The sequence below is a fragment of the Apis cerana genome, linkage group LG8, assembly GCF_029169275.1.
Source record: "Apis cerana isolate GH-2021 linkage group LG8, AcerK_1.0, whole genome shotgun sequence".
NCBI classification, from domain to species: domain Eukaryota; kingdom Metazoa; phylum Arthropoda; class Insecta; order Hymenoptera; family Apidae; genus Apis; species Apis cerana.
In genome coordinates this window covers 934,969-948,226 of record NC_083859.1, presented here as the reverse complement: position 1 = coordinate 948,226, position 13,258 = coordinate 934,969, and the positions used below count along the sequence as shown (strand labels likewise).

The following is a 13,258-nucleotide window of genomic DNA, read 5'->3' as shown; positions in this document are numbered from 1 at the left end:
AACTAATTATTTCTATCATTCATATTAATAATACTAAAATAACTAGACATATTATATCATATTAACTATCAATATCATCTTAAACGCGACGTGCAAGAAGATCTATCCTGCTCTAATAAATAAAACACAAAGAAAGAAATGTTACTATTCACGGATATGATGAATACCCGTGGTCATTGTGCTCGTGCAAAAATCTACGTATATAACCAATCACCCGTGTCGATTAGGACCTTTCGTCCTACGACATGATTGAGTGACCAGAGGAACATAAATGCATGCGACTTACCAATAGATGCGAAGTATTTACACTGTCGTGGCCCAAAATGTCATCATTACGAAGAAGTGGAAACTGCACTAACAAAACATGAAAAATTATAATTAAAACACAATAATGATTATTTGCAACTATTTGAAAAAGTTGAACTGGAAAATATATAATAATTACCTCTTCGCGTGGTGGATGATTGCCTCATTCCTTCGAGAAACACTGACTCTACCCTCTACGAAAACGAATATTTAAAAAAATAAAATAAAAAATACAAAACTACCATCGCGTCCATTTAAAACATAGGCGACGAACAAACACTGACTCTAATTTCGCGAATAATTATGATGATTTAATTGAAGTTATTGCGCACTAAAATACTTAAAAAACTATTACGGAGCAAACACTGATTCTACAGATCGCATTGCACGCGATCAAAAATATTTTTTAAAATTGAAATCCGATAGAAATTATTCCTTCGAGAAGCACTGACTCTACCCTGTACCGCAAACGAATATTAAAAATAAAAAAACAATAAAAATAAAATATTATTAACATGTCCGTTTAATTTCGACGAATAAACACTGACTCTAATTTCTCGATTGTAATAACTGTTACGAAACAAACACTGAATCTATCGATCGCATTGCGCGCGATCACAAAAATTGTCTGAAAATAAAGATGTATTATTATGGGGAAAAGGAGGAGATGAAATTATATGGAAAAAGCAAAAATTTTTCCATATTCCATCTTTCTTCTTTTTTTCTATTAAATATTTATTTCAGAAAAAATTACTATTTTTACTATGGATTGTCAATTTTTTATAAATAAAATTTTATAAATTTATAAATAAAAAAAGAATATATATTATTAATTTAAAACTATTAATAATTGTGGTGAATGTTCATTATAAATATACATTATAATATACTCTGAAATTAGTATAAAGTATATAAAAATATATAAAAAACGATCGAATAAAAATAGAATAAGTACATACGATACGCAAGTGAAATATCAAACTTCTTCAAAAACTATGATGGCGTCCATATTGGAATTTTTCCCGCCTTTCAAGTTAGACCAGTAATCGAGTAATAATCTGTGTAAAAAAAAAATAAGAATTTTAAAATATATATATGAAATTAAATAAAATAAAATTAATCGATCACACATTAAAAATAAAACAAGATTCGAACACAAATTCCATCTTAGAAATGCATACGTATGAATTAATCATAATTCTAACCCTCAAATGAATGAATAAAGAATAACGAACTATTCAACTATCGAAAGATTGCAATTATAGAAATAAATTATCATATTCGATAAAGAATACGTTTTTTTTATCGAATAATAATGCACGAATTATAAATAATATACACTTATAAAAGAAATTATGCACGTTCTACGTAACGAAAAAATCACACACCTCAAGGAGTAATAAAGTTTCTAATAACTACCGAATATCGATAGTACAATGCACGCAATGTCACTATTTCGATTATCGAATTAATCAAGCGATCCAAGATGCGCGCGCAGGAATTCGGCAGGTCGAAACGTGTCGAAACCTGTCGAAACATATGACAAAAAACGCAAATCCTCAAATACTTGGAAGAACGATATTATGAAAACAAATAATGTGCCTGGAGCATTGAACGAAAAGGAAAAAAATACATAAACATTGGAAAGAGACGTGTTTAGATACGAAATACGATATAAAATACGTATTATCGATATGATACGTATTACGTATATAATAAAATAAAATTGATTTTATATATTCGTTTCAATATGAATAAAAAGATTATAAAAAATTATTCTGAATAAATTAATTTTAATTTATTTTATTAAATTTATTCATTAATAGATATAACTAATATATCATCAATGATATATCGACATAATGTGTCCATACTATAAGCCATTTTTCAAACTTCCAAATTATCGGGAAAATTGAACAAATGAATTTCTCAAAATCGTAAAAAAATAAATAAAACGAATATATGAAAAAATTATATTAAGATGACGCAATAAGTGAATTCGAATCGCGATTGAACGAAGACCGGTAATCTCGACGGAAAGGATTGACGGAAAAAACCAAAGCAATTGAAAATAATAATTAATTTCGATATTCCAGTAATAAATAAATTGTTAAATGAACGAAAATGATAATAATTTATGAATTCGATGATAAAATATGATCAAAATTACTTACTGCGTAGTAGAATTTTCGAAGCCGGTTTCAATCACGCGTCCGCACTCGGTGACTTTCCACGGTAGACTGATGTCGCGCGCCAAAATATTCTTACCGGCTTTGTGATTGGCTGGTGTCCTTCATTAATTCGATAATCGAAATCGCACAGAAAATTGTATAATATATTTTATTTATTCTAATTAATAATATTAATAGTGAAATATTAATATATTTACGTATTATTAAATTTTAATTTATTATTTATTTATTTCATTTATATATTTATACATTTTTTTATTAATTAATTTATTTGTTACTATATTTATCGATTATCGATTTATCGAATTTATTTATTGAATTATTTATTTTTTTAATGATTTATTTCTAAACTTTTTTTATCAATTTCATTAAATTATTCATTTGTGTAAAACATAAAATATATTAATATATATAAATAAATAACATGAAATTTATTTTTTATTAATTTATCATTTTGTATATAATTATTTATAAATTTATTTCTGCATAATATAATTGTTATATATTTATTTGTCCATTTGTCATATAAATATATGATGTATTCATATATATTTTATAGATTTTTTGTTCTATTCGTTCAATTTATATATAAATTTATTTAGTTATTTATTTATTTGATTATTTTTATATTTATTTACTCATTTAATAAACAATGTATTTATAGATTTCATTGTTATATTTAATTTATATTTAAATATCTATGTAGATATTTCATTTATTTATTTATTTACTCCCTCATATAATTTGTTTTATATATTTGCATGTTCTTTATTTTTTCATTTATTTAAATATTTATATTTATTCATTTATTTGATTATTGAATAATTTATAAACAATTTTTGTATTTTTCATTTATGAATGCTTCTTCTATTTATTTATTAACATTTTTATTTATTTATTTATTTATTATATATTTAATAACCTATTTCTAAATCTACAAATTTATTTTTAATCTTCTTTAATTTATTTATTAATATATCTATCAAATTTTTCTTTATTTATTTCCTTCTTTATTTATTTATTTCTTTAATTATTTTAATTTCTTTACTTATTTCTTTAATTCTGTTAACTATTCATTGATATATTTATTTTAATAATTTTTTGGAAAAAAAAACTAAGAAAAATATAACAAATTTTTGTTTTGTTTTGTTCATGTTTTGTTTATGTTTTTATTGAATTATAGATTTATTTATCTATTTTTTTTATATATTTATTCATTTTTGTATTTATTCATTTGTCTATTGATTTATTTGTATATATTTTTATTTATTTTGCCATGTTTATATTAAAATATCTATTTATTCTTGTATTAATTTATTTACTTATCTGTCAAATAACTTATTTGGATTTTTTTGTAAGTTTTTTTATTTTATTTATTTATGTATGCATTGATATATTTATTTACTTATTTCTTCATTTATTTAAATATTTATCTATAATATTTATATATTTATTCATTTATTTGATTACAGAATAATTTATAAACAGTTTTTTGCATTTTTCATTTATAAATACTTCTTTTATTTATTTTTATATATTTATTTATTTATTACATTTAATAATCTATTTCTAAATCTACAAACTTATTTGCAATCTTCTTTAATTTGTTTATCAATATATCTATCAAATTTTTCTTTATTTATTTCCTTTATTTACTTATTTCTTTAATTCTGTTAACTATTCATTGATATATTTATTTTAATAATTTTTTGGAAAAAAAAACTAAGAAAAATATAACAAATTTTTGTTTTGTTTTGTTCATGTTTTGTTTATGTTTTTATTGAATTATAAATTCATTTATCTATTTTTTTTATATATTTATTCATTTCTCTATTATATTATTTATTGATTTATTTGTACACTTTTTATTTTGTCCATGTTTATATGAATTAAAATATTTACTCCTGTATTAATTTATTTATTTGTTTATCTAATAAGTTATTTGGATTTTTTTATAAGTTTTTTTACTTTGTTCATTTATGTATGCATTGATATACTTTTTTATCTATTCTTTCATTTATTTAAGTATTTATATATTTATTTAAATATAGAATAAATTATAAACAGTTTTTTGCATTTTTCATTTATGAATACATATTTATTTATTTATTAACATTTTTATGTATTTATTTACTTATGATATATTCAACCTATTTCTAAATCTACAGATTTATTTGTAATCTTTTTTAATTTGTTTATCAATCTATCAAATTTTTCTTTACTTATTTCCTTGTTTACTTACTTATTTCTTTAATTATTTTAATTTCTTTATTTATTTCTTTAATTCTGTTAACTATTCATTGATATGTTCATTTTAACAATTTTGTGAAAATTAAAAAAACTAAGAAAAAACTAAGAAAATATAACAAATTTTTGTTTTGTTTTGTTCATGTTTTGTTTATGTTTTTATTGAATTATAAATTCATTTATCTATTTTTTTTATATATTTATTCATTCTTATATTTATTCATTTCTCTATTATATTATTTATTAATTTATTTGTACACTTTTTATTTTGTCCATGTTTATATGAATTAAAATATTTACTCCTGTATTAATTTATTTATTTGTTTGTCTAATAAGTTATTTGGATTTTTTTATAAAATTTTTTACTTTGTTCATTTATATATGCATTGATATACTTTTTTATTTATTCTTTCATTTATTTAAGTATTTATATATTTATTTGAATATAGAATAAATTATAAACATTATTTTTTGCATTTTTTATTTATTAATACATATTTATTTATTTATTAACATTTTTATGTATTTATTTATTTATCATATATTCAGTAACTTATTTCTAAGTCTACAAATTTATTTGTAATCTTCTTTAATTTGTTTATCAATGTATCAATCAAATTTTTCTTTATTTATTTTCTTATTTACTTATTTCTTTAATTATTTTAATTTCTTTACTTATTTTTTTAATTCTATTAACTATTCATTAATATATTTATTCTAATAATTTTTTGTTTTGTTTTGTTCATTTATGTTTTTACTGAATTAGAGATTTCTTTGTTTACGTATTTTTTTATATATTTATTCATTTGTCTATTGATTTATTTGTACATTTTTTTATTTATTTTTTATGTTTAATATTATATTAAAATATTTATTTATTCCTATATTAATTTATTCATTTGTTTATCAAATAACTTATTTGGATTTTTTTGTAGATTTTTTTATTTTATTTATTTATGTATGCATTGATATATTTTTTTATTTATTCTTTCAGTTATTTAAGTATTTATATATTTATTCATTTATTTGGAAATATAGAATAATTTATAAAGTTTTTTGCATTTTTCATTTATAAATACATATTTATTTATTTATTAGCATTTTTATGTATTTATTTACTTATATTATTTACTTATATATATTCAGTAACTTCATATTCTATATTCAGTATTCTAAGTCTACAAATTTATTTGTAATCTTCTTTAATTTGTTTATCAATGTATCTATCAAATTTTTCTTTATTTATTTTCTTATTTACTTATTTCTTTAATTATTTTAATTTCTTTATTTATTTTTTTAATTCTATTAACTATTCATTGATATATTTATTTTAATAACTTTTTAGAAACTAAAAAATCTGAGAAAAATATAGTAAACTCTTTTGTTTCATTCATTTATGTTTATACTGAATTATTTATTTCTTTATATATTTCTTCTATTGTCTTCTATTGAATAAATACAAGAATGAATATAGATGATAACATATATAATAATATATATATAAGATATATATATATTGTCATATATTGTCATATATATATATCTTATATTTATTATATATGTTATCATCTATATTCATTCTTGTATTTATTCATTTGTTTATTAATTTATTTGTACAATTTTGTTCATTTTTATATGGATTAAAATATTAATTTATTCTTGTATTAATTTATTCTATTATCTATACAGTTATTTACTTATTTGATTAATGACTTATTTGTACATTTCTCTGTAAAGTTTCTTGTTTTGTTGATTTATATATTTATTTCTTTACTTTTTCATTTAGTAGATATCTTTATAATCTTTTTTATGCATTTATATCACTAAAAAGTGTCTATATTTATGTAATTAACTATGTAAATAAATAAACTAAATTAGTATGATAAGTATTTATAAAAAAAGTGTATAATTAATTCAAATGATTAAATAACAGAATATTAAATTAATAAATATATAATTAACAATATAAAGACAGAAATAAATAAATAATTCAGTGCATACATATAAACAAACAAAACACAAAAATATACAAGTAAATCATTATAAAATGAAGGAATGAATATATCTTAATTAAAATCGTTTGAATGCAGGAATGAATAAATAAGTTAATAAATAAATAAATTGAATACATTTAAATGAACAGAAAAAAGAAATCTATAAATATATCATTAAACAAATATATAAATAAATAAATAAATCAAATAAATAAATGAAAGAACAAATAAATAAATATATTATTATACAAATAAAAATAGAAATGATTACAAATAAGTCAATAAATAAATAAAGTAAAAAATAAAATAAAAAATAAAAATATATAAATAATTAAATACATAAAGCTGTTATTAAATAGATAAATTGATAAATTCATTAATAAATAAAAATAATTTACAAATAATTCAGTAATCAAATAAATGAATAAATGTATAAAGAATTAAATAAAATATGAAAATAATTAATAAATAATGAGATGTGTACATAAATAAACAAAATAAAAAAATGAGCAAATATATAAAACAAAATATATGAAAAAAAATATAAATAAATTAAATAAATAAATAAATGAAATGTCTAAATGGATATTTTAATATAAATTTAATATAACAATGAAATCTACGTATATGTTATTGACTAAATGAATAAATAAATATAGAAATAATCAAATAAATGAATAAATTCATATATAAATTGAACGAATAGAACAAAAAATCTATAAAATATATATGAATACATCATTGGACAAATGGATAAATAAGTAATATAAACAATTATATCATGCAGAAATAAATTTATAAATAATTATATACAAAATGATAAATTAATAAAAAATTAATTTTATATATACATAAATGAATAATTTAATGAAATTGATAAAAAAAGTTTAGAAATAAATCATTAAAAAAATAAATAATTCAATAAATAAATTCGATAAATCGATAATCGATAAATATAGTAACAAATAAATTAATTAATAAAAAAATGTATAAATATATAAATGAAATAAATAAATAATAAATTAAAATTTAATAATACATAAATATATTAATATTTCACTATTAATATTATTAATTAGAATAAATAAAATATATTATACAATTTTCTGTGCGATTTCGATTATCGAATTAACGTTAGAATGTCAGCCAATCAGAAAGTTGGTAAGAAAATTTTGGCGGGTGGCGTCAGTCTATCGTGGAAAGTCAGCGTGTGAGGATGTGTCGTCTCAATCAGCTTCAAAAATTCTACTACGCAGTAAGTAATTTTGATCATATTTTATCATCGAATTCATAAATTATTATCATTTTCGTTCATTTAACAATTTATTTATTACTGAAATATCGAAATTAATTATTATTTTCAATTATTTTGGTTTTTTTCCGTCAATCTTTTCCGTCGAGATTACCGGTATTTCGTGTCTTCGTTGAATCGCGATTCGAATTCACTTACTGCGTCATCTTAATATAGTTTTTTCATATATTCGTTTTACTTATTTTTTTATGATTTTGAAATTTTGAAATTCATTCGTTCAATTTTCGCGATAGTTTGAAAATTTGAAAAATGGTTTATAATATGGACACATGTCGATTTATCATTGATAATATAATAGTTAATATATCTATTAATGAATAAATTTATCAAAATAAATTAAAATTAATTTATTTAGAATAATTTTTTATAATCTTTTTATTCATATTGAAACGAATATATAAAATCAATTTTATTTTATTATATACGTAATACGTATCATATCGATAATACGTATTTTATATCGTATTTCGTATCTAAACACGTCTCTTTCCAATGTTTATGTATTTTTTTCCTTTTCGTTCAATGCTCCAGGCACATTATTTGTTTTCATAATATCGTTCTTCCAAGTATTTGAGGATTTGCGTTTTTTGTCAGCCACGACATGTTTCGACAAGTTTCGACAGGTTTCGACACGTTTCGACCTGCCGAATTCCTGCGCGCGCATCTTGGATCGCTTGATTAATTCGATAATCGAAATAGTGACATTGCGTGCATTCTACTATCGATATTCAGTAGTTATTAGAAACTTTATTACTCCTTGAGGTGTGTGATTTTTTCGTTACATAGAACGTGCATAATTTCTTTTATAAGTGTATATTATTTATAATTCGTGCATTATTATTCGATAAAAAAAACGTATTCTTTATCGAATATGATAATTTATTTCTATAATTGCAATCTTTCGATAGTTGAATAGTTCGTTATTCTTTATTCATTCATTTGAGGGTTAGAATTATGATTAATTCATACGTATGCATTTCTAAGATGGAATTTGTGTTCGAATCTTGTTTTATTTTTAATGTGTGATCGATTAATTTTATTTTATTTAATTTCATATATATATTTTAAAATTCTTATTTTTTTTTTACACAGATTATTACTCGATTACTGGTCTAACTTGAAAGGCGGGAAAAATTCCAATATGGACGCCATCATTTTTGAAGAAGTTTGATATTTCACTTGCGTATCGTATGTACTTATTCTATTTTTATTCGATCGTTTTTTATATATTTTTATACTTTTTATACTAATTTCAGAGTATATTATAATGTATATTTATAATGAACATTCACCACAATTATTAATAGTTTTAAATTAATAATAATATATATTCTACGTTTTTGTATACGAAGTTTTTTATTTATAAAATTTTATTTATAAAAAATTGACAATCCATAGTAAAAATAGTAATTTTTTCTGAAATAAATATTTAATAGAAAAAAAAAAGAAGAAATATGGAAAAAATATTTTACTTCTTTTTCCATATAATTTCATCTCCTCCTTTTCCCCATAATAATACATCTTTATTTTCAGACAATTTTTGTGATCGCGCGCAATGCGATCGATAGATTCAGTGTTTGTTTCGTAATAGTTATTACAATCGAGAAATTAGAGTCAGTGTTTATTCGTCGAAATTAAACGGACATGTTAATAATATTTTATTTTTATTGTTTTTTTATTTTTAATATTCGTTTGCGGTACAGGGTAGAGTCAGTGCTTCTCGAAGGAATAATTTCTATCGGATTTCAATTTAAAAAATATTTTTGATTGCGTGCAATGCGATCTGTAGAATCAGTGTTTGCTCCGTAATAGTTTTTTAAGTATTTTAGTGCGCAATAACTTCAATTAAATCATCATAATTATTCGCGAAATTAGAGTCAGTGTTTGTTCGTCGCCTATGTTTTAAATCGACGCGATGGTAGTTTTGTATTTTTTATTTTATTTTTTTAAATATTCGTTTTCGTACAGGGTAGAGTCAGTGTTTCTCGAAGGAATGAGGCAATCATCCACCACGCGAAGAGGTAATTATTATATATTTTCCAGTTCAACTTTTTCAAATAGTTGCAAATAATCATTATTGTGTTTTAATTATAATTTTTCATGTTTTGTTAGTGCAGTTTCCACTTCTTCGTAATGATGACATTTTGGGCCATGACAGTGTAAATGCTTCGCATCTATTGGTAAGTCGCATGCATTTATGTTCCTCTGGTCACTCAATCATGTCGTAGGACGAAAGGTCCTAATCGACACGGGTGATTGGTTGTATACATAGATTTTTGCACGAGCACAATGACCACGGGTATTCATCATATCCGTGAATAGTAACATTTCTTTCTTTGTGTTTTATTTATTAGAGCAGGATAGATCTTCTTGCACGTCGCGTTTAAGATGATATTGATAGTTAATATGATATAATATGTCTAGTTATTTTAGTATTATTAATATGAATGATAGAAATAATTAGTTTGATCGTTTTTTGAGTTGAAAAATGTTTCGATAATCATTTGTAAAATGAAAGTTAAATAAACTATATGAATCGAACATTTATGAATAAAAATAAATATTCGAATAAATAAAAAGTGTTGAATTGATTTTAATTAAATCCCTTATAGTGAAGAAATCGGATGTCCTCCGATTTCGTTATATAATGGGTAAAAATTTCGATTATACAGTAATAAAATTCATATTATCATTAATGCGATAATAGTTTTCAATTTTTCATCGTGATATTTTATTATTTGCTTATATTAATTTTATTGCTATGAATTTAAATATGATTTGATATATTTTATTTTTTATATAAAAAAAATATATATATTTATATATATGAAATGTTATGTGCAAGAAGATATTTCGCGACAAGTAGATTTCTGAATCAGAGCAAAAAGTTTTGTATATTGTTTTTTCATTTTCGAACATATGCTCTGATGAAGAGATCGCTTGAGGTTGTTTTCATTAATATTCCATTTAGAGTCAATTATTTTTTATTATTAATTATGACATATAAATTTATATTTTTATTTTTTAATAAAATTAACAATTCAATAATTCATTAAATTTAAATAAGAATAAATGATTTAGTAAAAATTGAAATAAAGTAATATAATTTTAGCCCGTTAGATTTGCACTAATATTTTTTTTTAGTTCAGGATTTTCAGGTTTAACCCTTTCCATGTCTGTTGCCAGGATCTCATTCACGTGCCCAAGTGCTACTTGTGTGAGAGAGAGGCAATGGACATGATGATTTTAGTTTATAAGCTAATAAAAAATTTTTCGCGATTGACGATGCGTTAGTGTATCGTGCACGATGTAGTTTCCACATTATGTGTGTATGTGGTTAGGCTGTGGAATTGCGTCGTTCCGTTTATCATTCCATGTAGATATATTATAATTTGAATATTATAATTTGAAATATTCACGATTAATCTCGGTATTTTCCAATAATAATTTATACGCAGTATTATAATTCTTATTTTTAAATTACGATAATGACGATTTAATTTCCTTAAAAAGAGCATTTCATTAATAAATATAATTAAAATTGACATGTACATGTGTTTTTACCGCGTTTTACGCAATGATCGCTAGCCATCGTCAATCGATTTCAGGAAAATGGTACGTAAAGTTAGAGCGTGCAAGTAGTATGCCAAGCTCGGGTGTCGGAGGCGTCCCGGGACGCTTTCCCTAGTGTAGGCTTTTGCGCCCGAGTATTATGTGTGAAAATCGTGGAATGAATGTGTTGGTGTGCCTGTTTTGCCATTTTGTAAATATAGGGCTAGGTAGGATAGGTAGTATACTTCTGGTATGTCTGTTAATTATAAGTAGGTAGGGCCGGACAAGTTGTCACAGTCTCTGGTCGGGTAGGTGCGTTTTCGCGTGACAACTTGTTTCAGGAAATATAATTTGAAAAATCGAGAATGAAGCTGCAAATACGAATGGAGCATGCCATTCGTATTTAGCTTTATTCACCGATTTTTCGAATTCCCGCGGTCGTGGTCGCGAGATAAATTCGAAACGAACGTTGCGCTCGAGATTCTGCATGTGTACGACGGACGATCATTATGATCGTTAGTCGTCCATGTGCATTTAGCTTCCGCGACTTAGCCTTTTTTTTTCTTTTTTTCTTTGATTTGCGATCAGTAAATCTCGAGCCTAGATTTAAGTTTCAGCGAGCATTGCGCTCGAAGGAGGAAGACCGAAGAGGCCTCGACAAACTGTCGCGAAGAGGGCTGCAACGAATGGCTTCTCATTTTTTGGATCTGTTTCGGGTCCAAAGAATGGGAAGTCATTGTTACTATTTTGTCATTGTGCTCGTTTTAGTATATGTAGTAATTGTTTGTGTTGTCTGGCCGATTTGCATGCCGGCCCATCGTCCAGATTCAGTTATGGGCATCGCGATTTCTTATTAGTGTTGCGATTGATTAATAACGGGTTGAATTAGAGTTGCGTTTTAAATTTCGCGTTTGCATTAGTGTTGCGTAAAATGAGAATCGCGTTTATATTAATGTTGCGAATTATATAACATGATATATCGCGATTTTTTTTTATTATAAATTGTTACAGTTCCTTATAAAATAATATTATATTTTATATCACTTGTTATTAAATTCTTTATTTTTAATTGATAATAGCTTTTTAATTATGCAGAAATAACGATTTAATTTGATTAAATTAAATTTGTTTTAAATAGTAATGTTGCGTTGACAAATAATCGCGTTTTTTCAAGTAGTGTTGCGAATATCGAATGCCCAAATTTCTTCCACTAAGATTGTGGAAATATTCCTGTTCCTGAATCACCTTAAGTGGCTAAAAAAGCTACAAGGGTGGTTGTACGACAGCAGTCATTAAGGAGACTGCACTGGATTTTGCGTCATTAGTTGCGTCATTATTTAAATTCGAGTGCATAGAGTAGTGTTGCGTAAATAATTGAGTTTCACGAATATTTTGTTTTTTTTATATTTTTTTTATCATTTGTAAATTTAATAATATCGTAAATACATTAAAGCACTCATCGCGTTTGATTTTTAAAAAAGAGATTAGTTTGTTAACGTTGCGATATAAAATGAACATTCCACTCGCGGTTTTTGTTCGGGTTCATATCGAGTGGAAGATATTTTTATTATAGTAGCCCTTCTGGCTACTAGATTCTTTTCTTTTTTTTTCTTTAATTTCTTTTTACTATATTTTTTGCAATCAATGGTGGTGAA

General features: G+C 23.0%; 1 long non-coding RNA gene across 1 annotated transcript; it reads left to right on the top strand.

The window, feature by feature from the left end:
- The first annotated feature begins 7,933 nt into the window (after positions 1 to 7,933).
- Positions 7,934 to 10,601, top strand: LOC133666516 (uncharacterized). The gene is made up of 3 exons (XR_009830732.1): positions 7,934 to 7,994; positions 9,144 to 10,072; positions 10,164 to 10,601. It is a non-coding gene; the product is annotated as an uncharacterized LOC133666516 (long non-coding RNA).
- Positions 10,602 to 13,258: the final 2,657 nt, after the last annotated feature.